We start from the raw sequence: 17845 nt of genomic DNA on the forward strand, positions 1-17845 counted from the left end.
ACATCCATAACTATTTCAGAAGCAGCTGGACTGCAGTGGCAGCAAATACATTCTTAACTGTGTAGTTTATATACATAGCACATATGCGCACACACAAAACCACACAAATATGTATCTCTTCCTACAAGCTTTTAAAATTATATACTTTACATGATTCATAAAATACATCCATTCTTGCTGACTAGTAAGTATTCAAAATGCTGGATAGCTGCACAAAGTTTAATACTAGAATGTCAGCAAATGCATTCACGATGGCTTTTAGGTCGGTGAGAAAGACTTAATTACAAGGCATGAGGAAACACTACTAAAATTGCAATTTTCCCTATATCATAATGAGTGGTTTCATCCAGAACCTCTGAGGTGTTTTAAAGTGGGGGGGAAACTGAGGCAGGAAAGGAAAGGCTATCTTGCAGATGCGATCCAGGTCTTAATCACTACACAGACATTACCACAACAGACCAGACACAGGCATTAGAAACGAGGCAGGCACAGCACTCAAATGACCACAGGAACTAGGCTATGAAGTGATGATCACCACAGGCAGGTTAGGATTGTACTACATGAAATAACGCGGTATGTTGAGGAATTATAAAATAATTACAAATCTACAAAAAGTGTGTCAGGGATCAAAGTCTAAAAGTAACAAAGAGATATTGTAATAATCTAACCAGAAAGTGATCACACTCGTTTATAAGCCATTTGCATGTCTCTCCATCCCCTTTCTATGAATGGTGGGGAAGAGATATGTACACAATTTACTCTATTTACTGAAATTCCCTAGAATCTACTGATCAAAATAATTTTTTCTTCTGAATCTTGATACAAACTTATTAAAGATGAATAAGTGGATATTACAATAATTAACATTATCTTTAATATTAATTAAAGATAATAAGTGGAATATCCAAAAGCAAGAGAATACCAAGAAAGGAATATTCAGGAAGGACAAACGTATTTCCTACAACTTCCTCAGGGACAGAAGTCTGCTTGGCCCCAACAGTAGAGCACTGAGCCAACGTGGCAGAACATCAGCCTTTAATAAAAGGGCCATGAGCAGATATCCAGGGAGACATGCAAAGAACCACATGGGGGACAACTGCAGAGCAATATTCTTTCCATCAATAATTACTTTTTTACTCTATCTAGCAAATGTATGGATAGTGTCATTACACGTATTAATATCTTATGCAACTTCCATTTATTTTTAAGGCTACCAAGAATCACTGAGGCCATCTAACTAGTTGTTCTCCTTCACACATGCCATATAACCTGATCCGGTCAGTAGTGTTTGCAGTATGCCCACATCATCATCTCAACAGGACAGCCTGAATTCATTTTCTAGAGGTCTTTTGCATCCCCTTCAATACATGCTCTAGCATCATGGAGAAAAAAGACGAGCTTGTAGAAACAAAGTAGTTACTGTTTAAAAATTTCCTTTAAACAGTGTTACTGGTTTTGCCTTTCAGCTTTATTGAATGTCCCTCCATTTCTGTACAAGCAAGAGCACCTAATTCACCTTCTCTGTATCATTCATCATTCTGTACACTACTGTCACATCCTCTCTTATTTGTCTCCTCTTTAAATTAAAACAATCCCTATCTTTCCCATCCCTCCTCAAACAGAAGACTCTCTGTGACTCAATTATTTTCCTTGTCCATCTCCAAATGCCCTTTACTTTGGCTATATCTCTCCTTTAAGATACGAAGAAAAGAACTGACTAGACAGAATGCAATCACACCCTGGTTGGAGTGATGAATTAGCATAACCAGAAGCAAATATATTCCCCCTCTTTTATCTTCTGTGATATTGAGGAACTTTGCCTGTATCTTGACCCTTTTTCTCCAGTGTCAACCATTAAGATTTTGAGTTTTCTAATAAATGACAAGTCAAGGATGTATGGATAGTTCTTCTCATATTAAAATTATGCCAGTTTGGAGAAAAGGACATGTATAGGTTCAGAAATTTCCGTTAGAACCACAAAAGAATTCTTTTATAAACACACTTGAATTTGTATACCGAACTGGAAATTCCATTTGTGAACCATATGAAATCTCAAGATATTGCTTCCTGATATGCTTTTAACTGTCCATCATTTTTACTGTAAAAGTATCTCTCGATAAATATCAGTAACAAAAGTTCCCTTACCACGTGGAAGGGAAAACCCTCTCAGTCCTTTCGTGCTGTAATGGGACTGACTAGCACGGCGCGTGAATTTAACAGACGGCTGGTGATTTGAGACAGCACTGATGCAGTGCATATTTTACTATCAGGTTTCATGTGAATAGCAGCCATGTACTTTAAACCCATGTGCATTCAGTGATCTTCATTACACTTTATCAGACTGTGCTTTCAGGCAGTGACTGTCCTGTGCTGATGTGTGTAGAGAGCCTAGCACCATACAGCCGGGGCTTCCTGACACCAGCGCTAGACCAAAAGATCTGAAGAACAGGTCAGGAACATCTGTGCGAGCACCTTGGCTGCCAGCAAAGACACATCGGAAACAACCAGGGACTGCTGACCAAGCTGGAGGAACTACGGCAGATTTCAGAAAGGAAACCTACCTAAAGCTGTCAGCAGTAGTGCTAGGCAATAAGCACTCGTAACTTCATTTCCTTCTGCTTCCCCATCTCTCTGTATCTCTTACCTTCTGTAGTGTAGACCTTCAGGCAGTAACCTCAGGGCAAAGGGTCTATCTATGTTCTTCTTGTATTGCAGTTCCTACGTGGGATGGATTCCTCTACACTGACACAATAATAAGCGTTGCTAATATTTCTGTATTGTCACAACTACGTCGATACAAGAATGGTGTGGCCAGCAATCTGTGAAAGCTCAGCTCTGAAGCAGAGGCCCACAGTAAGACACAGAACAGCTTTAGAAATGCTATGTTTTTTGGCAACTACAATGTTTTCTGAAGCTCTGCTTTCATGATCCTTCCTTCGCCCTGTAATGAGCTCAAAGGCCCACACGGGCAAAGGGGACTGTGTCAACAGACTCCTCGACCAGTGCCGAGCTTTTTGTGAGATCAAAGACATAGCAATGAAAATAACAATGTAGTGACAAACTGTGAACCTAAAATACAGAAAGCTTATCCAAGCTGATAATACACCCTAGGTGACCGTCTGTGACTGGCATGTAAAGGCTGTGCGAGTTCTGAATGACATTTTTTCATATTTAACTCCTGTGATGTCATTAAGTGTTATTGCACAAATCTTCTGGGGCAGCTGACAAACAAGACACTGGATGGGCATGGACAATAGGAACTTTAATGAAAAGAACAGCCCCATTTATGTCTGCAAAGCAAAGCTCAAAAATGCATGGCAAGCATAACTGATACAAAAAATAACCATCAACAGAGCCTGAATTTGCAAAGAGCCCCCAAAAAATCACCTCTGAGGAGAAAACTCAGTCAGTCAGTCATACACTCACCCATCAAACATGCCAGTGACAATATTTTAAATGTCAACACTGTATTTTACTACTCATCAAGGCATGTAGGGATGAGGAAGAAATAGCATACAATGGAACAGTGATTTCCAAAGAGGAGATGTGTAAGGCAATAGCTATATGAATAAAGATCACTTGGCTTTCAGTCAGTTCCTGAGGAAGGACTGTTGTTCATCTTGAAAGATTTTTACTTAAAAAATTTGGAAAACACTGTAATAAAGCTTCAGTACAAAATGTGAAAGATTGAGGACAGACCAAGAACGCTGAAGACATTAATAAAGAAACAGTAGAGATAAATGACAGAATTACAAGGAATACTCAGTCTAAACTCCTCACACAACATGATTATAAAATCAGATCTGCGAGTCATCTGGGATTCCATATATGATTGGCACAGCATGGAAAACCACAGCAGACCCATCTTTTGCAATTAACAATATATGGGTTTGCTGCAGGCTTTTTGTTTTAAAGTCATCGTTTTCTTGAAGAAAAATGCAGTTATTTAAATGTTCTCAAAGAAAAAGTGATTTAAAGCTGTGAACGTTCATGTCATCAGCCTGTCAATAACTCATTGACTTGGGATACTAGATTGGTTTGCCAAAATACGTATGTACATATGTGTGTGTGTCTGGAAAAATTTCTGGGAAAAGAGAAAGTAATTTTCCACTTTTCATTATCTCTGTAAAACATAGACCCCTTCTGTATTTTTACAAGAACGTGTCAGTCCCTGGTCGTAACTTGTAAACTGCAAGGGTCTCCTCTGTAGTCCAGTCCTCATCGGAGGCATGAGGTCTAACCAAGTACACAGCCAAGACAGTTGTCAAAACTCCTGCCGATTTCACCAGGTTTTGCTTCAGGCCCAGAAAAGGACAGGAGTCCGAGAAATATGAGCTACAAACGGCAGGCTGAAGCCCCCCAAATTCTGTGAGATCTACTTCACTCTCCAGCATTTTGAGACTGCCAAACATGGGGGGTAAAGGTGATTTTTTTTATGACTAGAATGGTATAAAGGGATCTAAGTGGGTGAGGCTTAGTGTCCTGTAAGCAACCAGGGTTTTCACGGAAGAGTTGGTTCACTGGCAAAGTGTCAAACATGTTAAACTGATTTTCTAGAAAAGGCTGATGGAGCATTACTATAAGCTCTGGATAACTGGCCAAGAAGCATAAATAAAGGCACAAATAGTTTCTGTGCCTTGAAACACTTTATATTTACAGTATTACTATTAAGAAGTGTTACAAACATCTAAAAAAACAGAAAACTGTTTAAAAAATTATTATCCTTGCCACCAATTCTCTCGAGTTTCTTCTCAGCACTGTGAGGCAGCAGCAAGGCTGTTACCTGCCGGGGGAGATACCTGGCACGCAGGCACCCCTGGCAGGGGAAGGGCACTGGGCTAGGCAGCAGCTGGGAGCGTGCTGGGCACTGGGGCTCGTTTTGGGGAGGGAACTGGACACGTGGTGCGCTTGCAAAGCTATAGCACTGCACAGCGTCCTCTCTGCCTTCCCCGTGCCCCAGCTGCAGCTCACCAGCCAAGCCTCTGGTGTGCCAGTCAGCCCTGTCTGGCGTGTCAGGGCAGAGAAGCCACTACGCAGTCCTGGAAGTTCATGAACTACAGACCTTGGGGAAAGTGAGGCAAGAGCTGTTTGTACAGACCTGATGTCCAGTGCATGACATCTGATAGATCCGCTGAAAATGATCTTCATCTCTACCCTGTCAATAACCAGACGTACTGCGGCGCGGGTTGCCAGCCCAAAGGCCAGTGGTCTTTCACGAGGGAGAAATGAGACCAAATATAACTTGCAGCAACAGCAGAATAATTGCGTCCGTTCAGATTAGTTTCACCTTGCTGTGCAAACAGACTCGTGGTGCAGCTGGGGCTCATTTACAGCCACAATCTCTTCCTCTTTCTTCCCTTTCAGTCCCTTGGCTCCTAAAGCCAGGCAGTGTGAGATCTGGCACCACCAAACTCCCTCACAAGGGGAAACCCCAGTCTTCTCACCGAACGCTTCATTTTCTGCTCAGAGAACAAGAAAGGATAAAAAGGCTGCCTGGGGACTGACAAGAAAAACCCCAAGGACCGAGAAACAACAGCAAAAAGAAAGTCAAGGGAGTAGCAAACAGGATGGGTGAGAGACAGAAGAGGACAGGAGACAGAAAACGAGATCCTCCTCCTCGGCATGCCAGGACCTCACCACACGCCAGCTCCCTGCCCAGGGCAAACAAGAACACTCCTATCCCATCAGTAAACAAGGAGAGAGAGAAAGCAAGGAAAAAGGAAATGTCATCTTAACCATAACTGAGCAGAAATTTTTATTCCAACTGGCTGTACTAGCAGTAATAACAACTTCTCAACTCCCCATGTTCCAATCAAAACTGAATGGTGCTTTCTGCAATACACAGGGCAACTTCCTTTCCAGAAGTCATTACAGTTTTATAGAGCGGCACCTTTGCACTCTACCACAAAGCAATCTGTTAACAAACATTAGGAACAGCAGGGATGGAGCAATGGGAGACTCTCAAATCAAGTATTCATTGATTTCATTTAGATGATTATACTGTACAGAGCAACCAAAAGGGTTTAGAGTTAATCTTCCCCTGATGGCTTGTGGTACATGAGCAGGGCCCTGAGTGGTCCAGACACTTCGGATTCTGTTGCCATTCTTCAATGGCCTTGTGTAACCTCTGAGCCGCCACCTCTCCTCCCCAGCCTCCACGTGGTACGCACTACAAATTGTGGGTAATAGTGATCTACCTCACACGGAAGGGAGAGATAAAACACCTCGACATTATCACATAAGAGAAACCACCACGGTTAAGTGATCTCTATCACTATTATGTTTGCAGCCCCCACAGTAATTTTATTGGTATTTTTGCTGTGGTTTTGCTGTTCTGTTATCCTTGATGAAAGGCAGCAGAAGACAAAATGACTTGCTACTATTTCAATGAGCTTTACTTCCATTTGTCATCTTTGTAATTTCTTTTGCAGGCAAAGCTTACTTGCAAAAAAATAAAGTGTATGTGTGGGGAAAGTTCAGGTCATATAAAATCTGTTGCAACAAAACAAAATTAATTTGGGGGAGGATGGGTGTGAAACATCTCTGCAGGCTACTTGTAAACTGTCATGGGCAGCTGTGCCTACATGAGCCAAACTGGCTCAACGCATACATTGGTCACATACGGTTTTTGGTGTACACTGATCATACTGAACATAGGATATGGACAGCAGTATGTAATCCAGAGTGTTCCAACTGGATGACACAACTGCACTTGTAGACTGTCTCCTATGATTACTGTAAGCAAAATTTTGGAGAGTACAGGGTGGAAGGACATAAGGAGATGATGGAAGTATTAGACGCGATTACGGGAAGGTAACAAAAAAGTTCAATGAAAAAGGACGAAAAAGAGAGCAGAGTTACTGCAACTAGTCTTCTTCACAGCATAGCAAGGAAGAAGATCCTAGCCACATGCAACTTCTATGAAAGGCAGGGAAAACATTGTGCCCAAAGACCTTAATGGCATGCTCACCAACATTGTACAGACCCAGTCTGAGAAAGACCAAAACCAGTAACAGACCAGCAAGCATATGGATCCAAAATCCACACAGCAAGAGAACTGTTCACCGCCAAAAGCCACCAGCACTGTATATACATACCAAATATAAACATAAACGTGAGATAAAAGAGCTGTGAATGGCGTACCCTTTTCAGGAACACTCAGGATCGTTTTGCTATCGAGCACTTAACTTTCTAGGTTTTTCTTCTTACTCAGAACAGTGATTCTCAGCAAAATAGCTATCTACAGCTGTCCAGTATGTGGCTTCTAAAGAAAAGGAAGGCTAGCACAAACAAAAGGAGGAACTGCTTATGAGACTTATTTTGGGGACAATGTGGTGAGGGGAACCACAGTTTTAAGTCTTTAAGTATGGACCTATTTCCTTCTGTAAGTGATAAGACTAGAAGACACTGGCAGCCAACCTCCCTTCCTCTGGCACCAGAGTAGAGCAGAAAGTAACTCATGGGTTGATACTACCAGAATGGGCTCATGCTCTCTCTTCTCCAGGGTCTACCCAAACTACATGGAAACCAGCTCAGTCTCTGACCCGAAGCGTGAGACTTGCATCGCTGGCTCCCTCCTCATGTTTTCCCACCCCTAAGTCTCATCACGTACACTTGCAGTCTAGTGCCATGGTGTCTTTTGCACACTGTGACTCCTTAAGCTGGATGCAGTTCACCAACCCAATCTATGATATAACCACCAGTTCTGCTACATGGAGGTATGGCTTGGAAGATGGCCACTGTACGTACACTGCACTTGTAGAGGCTGGGATAAACCATCTACAGATCTTCAATGAAGCTTATTAAAGAGACTTAAGTCTTCAATTGCAACTTGGTATTGTGGCTCAGCCTCCCTGATTCAAGCACTTGGGTATGGCCATTATGTGGCCGCCTTAGTGGTTACAGCAATAGCAAAGTAAAAAGTCTGATCATAGCCAATCCTGTTAGCATCCCACCTCTTCAACAGGTATTTCCACAGCACATAGAAAACCATAACTTGGTCATTCAGGGTGAAAACCATATAAGACTAAAGAGCAAGTAAACAGCTGAAGCTGCAATCTGTCAAATTCACAAAAGACATGCATTTCCTAATCTCTGCAGGGGTCTGATGTATATACTTTGTGGGGTACAAAACAGAGCAGTTACCAAGTGCAGGAGATGGACAGGAACTGAGATGTCTCCCTTCAATTAATTACAGTGGTGAGATTTTCCAGCTTTTTCAATCATGCTGTTGAACGTTTGTCTCACCCTCCAATTGGCAAAGCAGAATTTCTCTTAAAAAATAATTTAGGGGCACAGGAACAGAGAGAAGAGAAAGTAAAATGGTGAGTTGCTCTTTCCAACTCTGTATTATGGCTACTCTCCTCAGGGGAGCACTTTCACCTGGCACGTATGAAGTAACAGTTCCCGGTGGGAGAGCAAAAGGGTAAAAAATTTCATCTCTCTCTTCATCAGTAATTCACAAATAATGCTGCTTTACCCAACCAACTACTAAATGGTGCTCTGCAGACAGACTTATAGAAAGAGAAAGCTGGAAAGGCCAAGTTCATTTAAGGCTACCACAGATCATCATTCATAAAACAAATTCTGAAAATCCTTGCCCATACGCAATGGCAGAGAAACCATTTCTTTAATCCCAGGTTGATTAGATGCTTATCTGTGTGCAGGTCTGATGGTGTTTTACTCCTGTAAACCTACTGGTGATCATAAGTAACTGAACATCTCACTTTTGGTGTAGAAAAGTATAATCAGCTGTTAAAAGTAAATTTCACAGCTGGACACTTTTAATCAGTAACTCTTATGGCTGCCTCAGAAAAAGTGCAAGGCGGACCTCATTTTCAGTTTTCTGAGCTGTGTTAAATAAGTGAAATAAAGAGGACAGCAACTGAGGTAGCTCTGCCTATTTGCAGATTACAAATTAAGATCTTGTCTATTCTGGAAAACTCTATGATGACTGAGATACCTAATTAAATTATGACATCAGAGGAGATGAGAGTTAAAACTGAGGAACTGCGAGGAACAGACATATTTTGACATTCTGATTAACGCTCTTTATTTTTGTTAACCTGTAATTACTTCAATGACTACTGAACAATTGAGACGGATAAAAAAGTATGTCTCTGTTAGAGAAGATGTCCCCCCCCTGTTTTTAATTAAGGTGTAGGATTTCACAGTGCAGATATCTGAGGCCTATTAGAACTGCTCTGATAATATTAAGACAGACCAGACTTCACTTTCGTGATATTTCCAAGGTTACCCTCACTTCCTCTCAAAACAAACAAACAAAGCGAGTTCCTCCTAGCTTAGAGTAAAATGTTTTAGTTGTGCTTTAGATATAAGAAAAAGAGCACTTTGGTTCATTTGAAGGTCACCTGTAATGGAAAAGCCCCAGCTCTGCCTCCAGAGCAAGACTTTACCTACAGAAGACTATTACAACTCAACAGTTTGTGTAATTCAGCTTTCTTAATAAGGGGAGCTCACTGCAATCTGAATGAAGTAGCTACATTACGTACGTCTCTGAGCAGACAATATGTATGCACTGCAGTTGAGGGCAACTGAAAGTGCCATCTACTTTGAAGAGCGACTTTGTTAAGATGGCACTGTGCGGTTCCACATTTATTGTCTCTCAATGACTTCTGGATTGAGTTTACTCAGTTTACCAGTAAAATTATTTTTATTTCTACTTAACGCTCCTCCATGCAAATTCAATCGAAAAGCTTGTAGTCAAGCCGTGCTCTTTTTTGCCCATATATCATCACTCTTAATGAACACACTGCATGCCAAATGCAAGTGGGGAGCTCTAGGGTAAGAGTACAGTTTGTGGGCAACAGATCCTATACTAGTATGAATGACTATTGCTTGCCTACTTTCAGTGGAGGCATTCCCACGTAGACCCGCTGAGGATACGGCTAAATGAAGACCCATTCTTAAAGTGAGAAGCTAAGTAACTGCCCCGCTGGTGGTACGCAACCAAAGGAGAACTGAAGTAATTCTCCCCAGCCCGTGCTGCTTCAGATAGCAATAAAAAGGTAGAATGTTTATTACTAATACAGGACTGCAAATGAGCCTGAGAGCAGAGAATGTCTTAAACAGTACGTCATTGTCCCACAGCCAATTTTCAAAGTAAAACCACAGACTAATGTGAAGATTTCACAATGCAGACATTTGACAAAGAAAGGATATTTCTTCTGGTGTAACGTTTGGGCCCCAACACCAATAGAACGTATTTCCCAATGACAAAAAAATCTTGTAAACCACAAAACACAAGGACACAGGATTACAGAAGTTAAAGATAGAAGAAGAAACCCACAAAGCAGAAATATTAAGGCCACCTGTGCACTAGCGAAACGCACAGTTGCCACAGCCAAACAGGATATATCCCTCATTAATATTACATATAATAAAACAAACGCATATGTATAATAGACACTTAATCTTACTCTAGAGAAGTAGAACCAGAAAAATGGAAATAAGCTAAAACCTTTGTGGCCAGCCTACAGTAAAAAGCTCTAGCCTGAATCCTAGCAGCTCTTAGCAGCCTAAGCCAACAGGACACCAGAAGGAAAACAGAGGTCCCCATGTAGATCCCTATCAAAGTCACGACAGGATTCTGAGGTGAATACTTCCAAGGAGAAGGGGAGAAAAAGAAAACATCGAAGGACAAGTTGCCAAGGTTTTAACCTGAGACCTAATGGCAGCCACAGACATTTGTTTAATCTTTCAGGTGCTCATTAGTGTCAAGCCCCTGTGGCAGGCTCCATACTGTCTCTCTATACTGTAGCTGGCTGAAGGTAGAGTTATATACCATCCTAATGAGCCGCAAGGAGGGTGATGTGCGTCATTGGCTTCTGTTTCAATCTTGGCAATCTAAGTGTAAAAGCCTTGCAACAGCTTCTGATTCTGCTGACATTTAATTAGCCGGTGTCATTTTGATGCCATAGCCTGTCTCATCAGGATGATAACTACAAAACAACATGTGGAGCATAAAAGTTCTATGAGAAGTTTCGGGTCTGGCAGCCAAGGATACGAGTCCCCTGACAGTCACGGTTCCTGGGACTGGTCCCCATTAGCCCTTTGTTTTGGCACTGCTATCAGCAACAGCTTCTCTGTTAAGGAGAGAGAAACAACAAAAAAAACCCCAACCCAAAAAACTGCAAACCTCAGCAAAGCCTTGCAAAAACTGACATCCTTTAGCTCTAAAAATTCTACCTGTCCTGCAGAAAGGGAGCATCCTTAATGCACAAACTCACAGCTATTCATCCTGAAGGACAGATTTCCCCTAAAGGATAGGTTTGATCATCTTCTGGCCTCAAAAGGTAGTCCTGTTTAAGTATGTATAGTATTCTTCTCCATTTGCCATCAGGTGCTTGGGAAAACAATGCCCAGTAATGTCTACCAATTGCTGCTTGCTCACATCAACTGCAAAATTTGAAAACGGTCATTGCTACACAAAATGTAACTGATCCGTATTTTCACTCAATATAACCAGTGTTTTGTCAAGACAGACACAGGGGACTAACAGGCCACAGCTCTGTTTTTAAGCAACACATCTACCTGAGGCAGAGGATGGGCAGAAAGAGGTCAGCAAGCTTAAAAGTTCACTGAACCAGTGTTCCCCAGATCTCAGCTCTTCTGAGGGATCCTTGCTGGAGCCGAAAGCTGCTTCCCCACTGGATGAGGATAAGCCTCTCTTTTAGACCAAAACGCTGTGGGAACTCCGAGCTCCCACAAGGACAGGGAGATCTCTTTTAGGCAAATGTTTTGGGCCAGTAATGGTAACACCACCATCAAGGTTGAAGGTGTTCTTGCAAGACTTTTCCACTTGGATTCTGTTCATCTCTTTTCCATGGTATAATCACGATATTATCGTTTCAGCCAGTTAATGCCCACTGCAGACTGCTGGGGGTTGTAATTGGTTCCACCCGTTCTCTATCCCAAATAGCCTTCCAACTGTTTCTTTGCTGTGTCTTATAGAAGGTGCTTGCCAATGCACAGTATTAAGTAATTAATTTCTGCCTTCTTCATCAACATTTCTTTTTAAACAGTCAAATTTTTCCCCAGATTTACCCCTGGCCACAGTCACACTTACTTCATGCAGAATATCTTTTCGTCTGCCTGAACGACCCAGCCAGTTCAGAAAGCTCTGGATTCTCGTACTAAAGGAAAAGTTATATGCAGTGATCCTATCTCACTTTTGGAGGCACACATTCACAGTGTTACTTCTTGTGTTCCCCGTATATTAAACCACAGAAAACTTGCTCTCACCGTTTTAAGCAAGGTCTTGCCATGGAATCTTTGTCTTGACTTGAATTAGATGCGGGTCAAGACAAATGGATGGGTATGAGAATTTACATTTACTTTATAGTATATGTTTTAATAAATGTATTTTATTTTATGCGTGCACGCGCAAACACATGGGAAAAGGAGGACCAAGGTCTACATTCATCTGTCTGAACGTTAAAATACAGCTAAGTGAAGGAAAGCCAGCAGCTGCTCCAACCTACAACACCAGAAATAACTACCCACAAAAAAAACCTTAAGCCTTACAATTCCTCCCTCACACACATGCACACACTCGCACCCGTTATCTTACGAAAGCTCTTCTTGCCTTAACAATCAATAATATTAGCAGCACAGGAAAGTTTATTTGAAAAATATACATTAGCACGATCTCTTTAAAAGACTCCTGGATATGCTCAGTGATTATGCACTTCTCGACTGTACTACCTGATAAATGTCAATTTTCCTCATTAGTAAAGCAGCTGGGATTGAGTGAGTATAGGAAGAAACCCAATGTAGCAGTTACAGCAAAGCACTGGGGATCAAGCAAGCTGTATTTGCTTCCCATGACAGCTAATGACTTGCTGTCTATACCTGCTCCTGGCTTGGTGTCTTTACCTGTAACACCGGGCAATACCGCCTAATTTAAGAGATGCGGAAACAAAATTAACGAAAGCTTTTAACTGTTCCAAAATCCTATAAAAAGGAAGATTAACTCTTTAAATATTTCTGAAACAACTATTATTATTGTCATTTATTTGTTCTGCTGTAGTATATAAGAGTCCCAGAACCACATGGTTCTAGGCACAGCATTAATGTAGAAAATAAAGCTGGTCCCAGTCCTTGCTGTACTCAAACCCAATGAAAGATATCGAGGGACATGCTAAACAGACACCCACAGAAACAAAAGGCTTTGTGCTTCTTAGAATTTTACATATTTGGATAGCTAAATTTTTTAAAACTGACTTTAGTTTCTCCTTAATAAATGTATCATAGCCAAGTCTGATTACCAAACCAGTCCTATTTCAAATGTCAAAACCAGTAACTTTTAAAAATTAGGCTGTAGTGCACCACTACTCCCAAACTATAAATCTATGCCATCAATTATTACTATTTTAATTGCCTAGTTAGCAAATATTCTTCATGTGTGTACACTAATATGCAATATACTGCATGAAGTAAACATGGTAGTAAGACAGTTTGATAAAGCTTTCCAAGTTTGATACAGAAATCTTGATTCTGCTATTAATGTATTTAATATATTAAACATATATATATATAAGGCTGAATGACTTATTTTGCTCAGTCCATTTAAAATTAGTACCAGAGAGGACGAGTATGACTTACTCATTATGTCCAATTGCTACAGTACGCTTAGTAGTACCTGCAGCAAGAACCTTACAATTCACAGCAAATCCTGCCACTTTTCCAAGAACTTATCAATGGAAGAACACTTCCAACTGTGTTAGTCTATCAGAAGATAGCCTGGTTCAAGCTCGTGTTGTATACCTCCACTGATATCAAGCAGCGTTAATTTCTTCTAACCATATGGGGTGGAGGAAATGACTTTTCCTTAAGCTGTGGTGTCACCAGGGAATCATAAAAATATAAGTAGTTTCGGTACTCTGTTGGGATTTAAAGAAGTTTTTAGCTTAACCTCATAAACCCCCCCCCTATTTACCTGGTAGTTACAAAGGTATTGTGGAATTCCAAGACCTATGCTCCCTCTCCAGCAAGGCATTTAAGCATACGCTTAAAATCGAGCAGTTGAGTAAACATTTTGCGTGTCTGAGAGCACGGAACATGAATCACGAAAGGGGTGACACGGGAGGTCAGAACCCCTGTGCTCCCCTAACAGCTTCGGGAACCAGATGGAGGAAGCCACAAGGCATTGAAAATTTGAAAATTTTATTACAGTATTACAAGTTGCTTCCCTACTCTCTACCCACTCACATCCTCCCAGATCAAGGACGTGTCTACGTGGTTTTACAGGCAGGTGAAAGTGCATGCTTCCCACGGTGCAAGCTGACTAGAAGCTACGTAAAGTTACTTTGCGTTCTTCTGAGCCTCATGAATAAAGCCCCTGCTGAAAGGTACAGTGTATTAACTTGGGCTTCGTGCCCAGTTGAGAGAGTTTGCATCCAGCTGAAAAACACAGAGAAACACTCTGAAGTATTTTTTGTTAATGCAAGCACATACACACATGCATGCAAGTTACAGGAGCCTGTGGTTATAACCAGTGCCTTATCTTACTTCATAGTAAATGTAAAGGGGTCACAAACTTCACAGAAATACTACTAACTCCAAGAAAGCCTTTTTTTTAGTTTACAAACTACTGAAATACTTTGTTATAACTAACAGGTAGCAAGCTCAAGCAGTCACCTGAAAAGCCAGAAGACTTCATTAGCCTTTCAGGATTTCCTTTATTTTGGGTAGCCATTTAAAAACTTGATTGTCCTTTACTAATGCTTCTGTACATAAGAAGTGAGTAAGTATGAAACTTTTTGTGCTACTATGTCAAAAGCTTTTGAGACCTCTACAGAGACATCACATCAAGGTGAAGTCTCTTTGTGGACAGCCTTACTGACTTTGCAAAACAAAGTGTAGCCTGCTTTAATAGGATCTTTTAAAAGCACAGCAATAAAAAATCCACACCAATTTCTTTCAACTGAGGCTGGAAAAGAAGAGGTGTAAGAGCTGATGGAACTATCCGTAACACACCACTGGCATTCACCCGAGACTAAGAAATTGGCAATGTCAAGTTGAAGGCTTGGCTCTGAGCACAACATTTGAACAAGACAAAGAACAGAATCTCCTCTGTGGATTTTTAAGAGAATTCCGAATGCTCTCTACCTAGCAAGAATAGGCTTATTTTTCCAGGATGCCACCTCAAGCACCAGTTTGAGCCACTCCTCCACAAGCAGCTGTAGAAGAGCTAGGTCTGGAAGGAGCTCCTAGCCCAAAGGCAGGCTGCAGAGTAAGGGTGCAGCTTAGGGTAGTTCCTCACGGATAAGTCACTTCTGCTTTCTCCCGGTGGCGCTCCCTTCTCCTCTCTGCTCATAATACGTCAAATGGGAAAAGTGAGAAGCAGCAGCTTCCTGACAGCCTGGAGTCAGTGCAGGGGAAGCAGCACGGCTACGGCACGTGGCAGGCTGGAGGAGGATGAAGAAATAAAGAAAAGAAACGAGGGGACAGAGAAACATGTGGACGAGACGTGGTAACTGTCATGACACGGCACATTTAACAGTCAGCCTCTTACTGTCATGTTAACAGTCAGCCTCTTCCATCATGTCCCAGGCTGCTGTGCCCACACACCTGTGTGTGTTTGTGTGTGGGTGCGCGTGTGATGTACCCGTGTGCATGTGATGTACCCGTGTGCACATGCACGTGCATACATGTGCCTGCGTATGCATTTGGGGTAGGGAGGTTGTAAAGGAGATTTAATAACAGAAATCTCAGCCTTGCTTGTGACATATTTATAACTTTCTATGCACCGCGGGTCAAACATTTACAAGAATGCCTTTTGCTTCTGGTAAAATGAACCACAGAAAGGAAAAGGAAGGATGCAGTGGTGGCAAAATGCAGAACCCACCATCACCCTGAAGAGTGCAACGACAAAAACTGAAAGTCTGAGCTCCCCAAAATAAACTGTCTGTGTTTGAGGGCTCTAACAGCAAAAAGAGGAACTCTTGGTCTTGATTCTGCTATTACAGAGGGACCAAAAAGCTGTAACTACAGCAAGTGGTCACAAGCAAGTGTCAGGAAAGTGACTGAAGAGCCACACCGGTTGTAGGGAAAACAAAAAAAAAAAGTCAGATGAACTGTGAAACTGCAAGGAGCACAGCAAAGAAATATAATGTAAATCACACCAGCTAAGCTGAGTGGAAGGCCCAGCCACCAAAAAGCTACTTCGACACAGCAAAGTGTAAGAGGGTGTTTAGAGAGTGGAGCCAGCAAAGGAACCCGGCAACAATGGCCTTACTGAGGAGGGACCATGCTCGTATCCTGCCCATCCCAGGGCGAGCGAAAGGGCGCACATGGAAAGAGTTTGGGGTCGAAGATCAGCAGTCCTGTGCCAAGAATCACAGCTTTTCATTAGCAGAGGAGAGAGAAAGGGCCCAGATTGCCTGCCCTTCCATTGCTTTGTTTTGGTATGGGGCTTGACATGGGTGCACAGCTATTGTAAACAGACACACGTACTGTGTTACAGAAATGCAAGAAGAGGAAAATAGTTCTTTTAAAAAAAAAAAAAAAAAGATGGATATTTTTACAGCATACAGAGCCAATCATGCCATTTAATTCTACAGAACAGGAAGGTGCTCAGTAAATTGCTGCCATGAGCCTTATGCAACCAAAATCCTGACTACAGATCAGGCATTTGGAATAGCTGTGGAGTGGCTTCATGGGCCTCCCCAGCACCCTGCACACATATCTAGGGACAGAGATTAATCTACACCTCAGCTAGCTAGTGTACACTTGGCAGTGACCTCTCGGGTAAAATGACCCCAGCAGCCACTTCATATATAGTTTTAGGCCTATATTCTACTCCCCAGAATTTATTTTCCATTGTCATGAACCCCGTTAAGTCACCTAACACAAACTCTAGGCATAAGACACAAAATACTAACATTTTGATTTGGCAGGCACTTCAATTTTCAAGGAGTGAATAGTCATACAGGCTAAGCCGCTACAGATACTTTCCAAAAATTCTGTCATCTTTGGTGGGTATCTTATGTACATACAGCACAAGAGTGGAACATGGCCTTCCATAACAAGAACACAATAACAAGACTTACTTATTTAAATATGCTGCAAGCATGCAAGCATAATTCAGTAACTGTTTTTCCATTCCTTGCTTGAAAGAAACACTGCATAATACTAGCGTAACTACAGATTGCTTTCTTTTCTTTTTCCATTGAGTATTCAATTCCTAACAACACTTAATATGTATAACGAATGTGGAACACTCCCTATCCCTATCTGTTTATTTCTTCTTACTTAGTAAAAACATTTTTTTTTAGATTTGGCCCTTATATGACATACCAAACGCTATCATTCATGATATAATTAAAAAAAAAAGTGTTCTTTACTTTTTGTATTTAAAAAATCTTTTCAAGACTCTTAGCACAATTGAAAAATAAACTATTTTTGACTATATTTGATACCAACTCCTCTGAAGAATTAACATCCCATTAAATAAAAACTGTCAGTGTCCATTTTACCTTTACCTGTAGAGAAGCAAAAGTGATCAGAAAAAACTTGAGGGCACTACAACATAATTCAAAAGGAGAAACAGTCAAAAGGTCCTATTATTCTTACTGGCTAATTAATATATCTAAAATAATACAAATGCTCTCAATTCAGGTTCACTTGGTATCACAGTTGAAACTACTATTTAAATACAGCAATAACAATACCTTGACTTACGATTTGATTGATATGAATGAGCTGTTAATGTTAAAAGAAGACAAAGCTAAGTGTACATTAACTGCTTTGCTCTACATCGTTATTTCACACAAACAGAGCCTATCAAATCCTGTAGAGTGCCTATTCATATGGTGAGACT

The 17845-nt window shown here is 41.3% G+C and overlaps 1 protein-coding gene across 3 annotated transcripts in view; it reads right to left on the bottom strand.

Annotated features, from left to right (window-relative positions):
• ITPR2 (inositol 1,4,5-trisphosphate receptor type 2) overlaps positions 1-17845 on the bottom strand; it is a 263261-nt gene that overhangs the window by 49577 nt on the left and 195839 nt on the right. The gene's annotated exons all lie outside the window — the stretch shown is intronic.

The sequence above is a fragment of the Grus americana genome, chromosome 1, assembly GCF_028858705.1.
Source record: "Grus americana isolate bGruAme1 chromosome 1, bGruAme1.mat, whole genome shotgun sequence".
Classification (NCBI taxonomy): domain Eukaryota; kingdom Metazoa; phylum Chordata; class Aves; order Gruiformes; family Gruidae; genus Grus; species Grus americana.